The following is a 4,778-nucleotide window of genomic DNA, read 5'->3' on the forward strand; positions in this document are numbered from 1 at the left end:
TGATGGAGGGAAAGGACAGAGGAGTCAGCCTAATTGGATAGTTCCACACAAGAGACCGCAAAGGCACACTGGGATCAACAATACAAAACAATTCTCTGACTGTGCATCAAACTCTGAACCAACATTTTTTGGGGGAAAAATCTTAAAAAAGGTGAACAAAGCCCATCAATTCCCACAATATTTTTTTAGCCTTGAGGAAGCATCAATCAATTCACAGATGACCAATTTACAGGGGCCCAGCTGTCCTCTAATTGATCTCAGATTGTGTAAGATCTTAACGAAGAGGTTTTATGGGACTCTCGGAAAACAGAGAGTTCCACGGAACACATAGTCAGTGAATGAATAATTGTTTTCCCACTCTATAATATTTCCCTTCCTAGAAAACTGAAAATCCTATAAATTTCCATGACTCACAAGCATTTAAAACAAAACCCACACAATTTAAAGTCATTTAAATAGAATCAATAGGCTAGAGTCAACAAGTGATTGAAAGTTGAGTTGCATCAGATTTCAGATTAGCTTTCAACTTAATTGTCAAAGTACATACATCACATACATCCCTGAGATTATATTTCCTGTGGGTGAGGCAGATTTACTACTTATTGGGAGTGTGTAAAAAAACACTCAATGTATATATGTAAAAAAATGAAGAAATGTAAACAAACTGCAATACAGAGAGAAAAAAATCAATAAAATGCAAAAGTAAGAGTCCTTAAATAATTCCCTGATTGAGTTTGTTGTTGAGGAGTCTGATGATGGAGGGGGAGCAGCTGTTCCTGAACCTGGTGGGGCGAGTCTTGTGGCACCTACACCTCTTTCCTGATGGTAGCAGTGAGAACAGAGCATGTGCTGAGTGGTGTGGATCCTTGATGATTGGTGCTCCTCTCCAATGGCAGCATTTCATGTAGATGTTCTTGATGGTGGGGAGGGTTTTGCCTGTGCTGTGTCCACTACCTTTTAGAGGGTTTTACGCTCAGGGCTACTGGTACCAGACCATGATGCAGCCAGTCAGCATCTGTAGAAATTTTCATACCAAATCTCCACAATCTTCTGAGGAAGTAGAGGTGCTGACGTCCTATCTTCACGATGCCATTAACGTGTTGGGTCAGTGGGTAGGCTTCTTCACCATGACCTCTTGGGCTCGCCATGGTGATATGTATGTCTCAATTATCCTTCTGAATGTAAATGGTAAGTTTCCTCTGCAATGAGGTTCTGATCATCTTTGCTAAAGCATCTTGATTTGGCTGCAATTGGTTTACAGCTTGGTGGTAAGTTCTGAAAAAAACCATGGCTCTTCTATTTTTGCTGCTGTCAGAGCACAGTAATAATTAGTTGGCCCAGACAAGGGTCTTCCATATTCAAATTTCACACTCAGATGCCTGATGCTAGGAAGACTGGCCAAGTATTAAATCAGGACCTTCAATGCACCAAGTCATGTGGCAGAGTATGACTGGCTAACCTTTTACCTTTCACAGCCACAAAGGTTTCTGCTTGAGCGAGTCTTGGTGACACATTAGTAAGTGCAGCCAGTACCTGAAAATTGACCACTGTTGTCACTCAGCTTGGTGAGGCCTTGGATTTGCACACCCTGGCCTAATGTCCCATCTTGGCACATTCATGACAAATAGCCTGACGTGTTGGACAGTTATCCCATGAATGGTAATAGAAACCACAGAAGAAACATTTCCATTTTATATTATGTGGCAGCTACAGCACGTTTCTCAAGAGAAATTGGAAGGTCATCAGGCAGCTCTGCTAAAGAATCCTTTTCACATACTGCGGTAACTGTGATGGTTCAGGATTCACTACGGCAGCTGTATGGGCACACGAATCATTATAACATTGAGCATGAACCACATGGCCTCGTTCCCACACTGCTCCACCCTATGATCTTGAAAATTACAGTTTCTCTTTAACTTTTCCAACTCCCTGAATAAATCATCTTAATGATTCTCCTGGCTTCTGCTATCTGGTAGCCAGTAAATACCTAGCAAAAATCTGATTGGGAGTCTTCACATATAAACTTACAGATAGCTGAGTCAAAACTTTCACATCCTTCTATGTATTCAAAAATGTTGCAACTCACAGCCTAATAATGTTCTGTACTTGCTCATTATCTTGACCCCATAATCAATGGCATAGTTCACGAAAATCGTATGCCAGTGTCGCCACTCCTTGGCAGCTGTCGGTGAGCTGGAATCGATGTCTAAGTACTTGGGCCTCCAAACCATCTCCATGCTTGTCAATTAAGTTGAGTAACTTCCTGTGAGAATGAAAAACTTGATGGCTGCTTTCCAAGCTTTACTCAACTTAATTGTGCAGTTAGTTACTGTTAGAATTTAGAATTACAGTTAGAATTTAGATTTACAATTAGAATTTAGAATTATTTTGAATAATTAAGAATAGCTTTGTAATATTACACATCTCTTCGGCCCTTCAATTTTTTTCATTAGGAACTGCTAATTTTTCTTCAAATATTTTTATGATTAACTCAAGCAACTAGGAAGGATGGCATTCCTGCCAAGTTCTACAAAGTTCTAAGCCCAAATGCATTATAGGTGTTCTAAGACATCCTGGAAGACAACAACAGAGGAGATGCCTGATGACTTCTGCGATGCCCTCATCATGGCTCTCTACAAAAATACTGTGGAAACTACAGGGGTATTTCACTGCTGTCCATCACCCGCATCCTCCTGAACAGACTTGTCATTGTCTCGGAAAGGAATCTCCCAGAGGCGCGGTGCAGCTTTCGGCCAAAATGGAGTACAGTGGACATAATATTTGCTTTGAGGCAAGTTTAGGAGAAGTGCCTCAAGCAGAACAAGCCTCTTCATTGACCGGACAAAATAATTTGACACTGTAAACAGGGAGGCTTCTGGATCATGCTGAGATGTTATGGATGGCCAAGGAAGTTCGTAAAGATGATTCAGCTGCTCCATGATGGAATTATAGGACAGGGCTGCTGCAGTGGTGACACATCAGCTGCATTTCCTATTTCTAATGGGGTGAAGCAGGATTGTGTACTAGCCCCAGTCTTGTTCAATCTGTTCTTCACTTGCATGTTGTCAGATGCTGTCCAAAGTTTGGAGAAGGGAGTGTACATCAGGTACCGACTGGACAGCTCTCTCTTTGACCTTTGCTGCTTGAACGCATGGACACAGTCATTCAAGAAACCCTTTTTGCTGATGACTGTGCACTCTTGGCGTACAAAGATAGTGCTCTACAATTAATGCTGAACAACTTCTCAGATGCTGCTATGCTCTTTGGCCTGACCATCAATCTGAATATGACTGAAGTACTCCATCAGTCCGTGCCAAACACCTACACAATAAAACAAAAAAACACTGTTGATGACATCCAGCTGACAAATGTAAACAGCTTAAAATACTTGGCGAGCATCATCTTGAGTGATGGGTCTTTGAACAAGGAAATTGACTCCAGGATCAGCAAGGCCAGCCGAGCTCTGGGGAGACTGCATATCAAAGTGCTCAATCAACATGATGTCTGCATCTCCACAAAGCTGAAAGCCTACAGAGCTGTGGTCATCCCTTCTCTCCTGTGAGACCTGGACTCTGTACCGATGTCACATCAAACAACTGGAGAAATTCCACATGCGCGTCATCTGTTCCATCCTTGCATCTGTTGGCAAGACTGTGTCTCCAACCTGGAGATCTTGGGTCACGCAAAGTCCACCAGCATTGAGTCCCTGATCATCAGAGCCTAGATGCAGTGGGTTGGACACGATATCAGAATGGACGACCACCATATGTCTCGCCAACTGCTCTATGATGAACTGAAGAACAGAAGGAGACCTCAAGGTCATCCACACAAGGGTTATAAAAATGGTGTGAAGGAAACCCTACCCTACTGTGATATCCAGCCAAGAGAACTAGAAGCTGTGGGTGCTGACAGAACCCAGTGGTGAGCCCTGAGCTATGAAGTCAAGCTCTGCCAAAAACTGATGGAAAACAGTAAACAACATCACAAAGCAACAACAACCTTCCAGTGTTCCATTGTGCTAGATGCTGTGCTTCCAGATAGGGACTGCAGAGTCACCTTTCTGTCTACCGATGAACTGCACAACAACATGTCTTCTTCGAACCAAAGGACAACCAATAATAATCAAGGAAAATGTTATCGTATAAACTTTTTTAAGGCTTCCAGACATTGTTAATTATAATGACACAGTCTAAACAAAATCCTCATATTGCCTGATATAACAATAAATCTGTTTCCTTTTTTTCTACAATTTTCACATATTAGATCGCATGGTTGGCGATTAGCACAATGCCTTTACAGCGTCAGCGATCGGTACTAGGGTTTGAATCCTGTGCTGTCTGTAATGATTCTGTATGTTCTCTCTGTGACTACGTGGGTTTTCCCCAGGAGCTCCGGTTTCCTCTCATTGTTTGAAATGTACTGGGGGGTGTAAGCTAATTGGGTGTAAGTTGGGCGGCACGGACACATGGGGCGAAATGGCCTGTATATCTAAATTTATTTTTAAAAATCATTAAAAATTTTAAGTTTCTCTGTTGCTTGAAGAACTGTCCCAATTTCACATGTCACTTAAACCTTCTGTCATCATCCATCCAAAGTTTAGTAGAAACTTTGTATGCATCAAGTAGACCATTGATGTAGTTACTACATAGAACACAAGCTAATTTTCTGCTTAGTCATCTGTTTAATGATGAATGATTGTTAAAAAAGCAATGCACGAGATGTCAGTTTCCCTCTCCTTATTTTCCTGTCAAGATTTCAACTGGCCTCAGAAGAATGCT

This window comes from Narcine bancroftii, chromosome 5 (genome assembly GCF_036971445.1).
Source record: "Narcine bancroftii isolate sNarBan1 chromosome 5, sNarBan1.hap1, whole genome shotgun sequence".
NCBI classification, from domain to species: Eukaryota; Metazoa; Chordata; class Chondrichthyes; order Torpediniformes; family Narcinidae; genus Narcine; species Narcine bancroftii.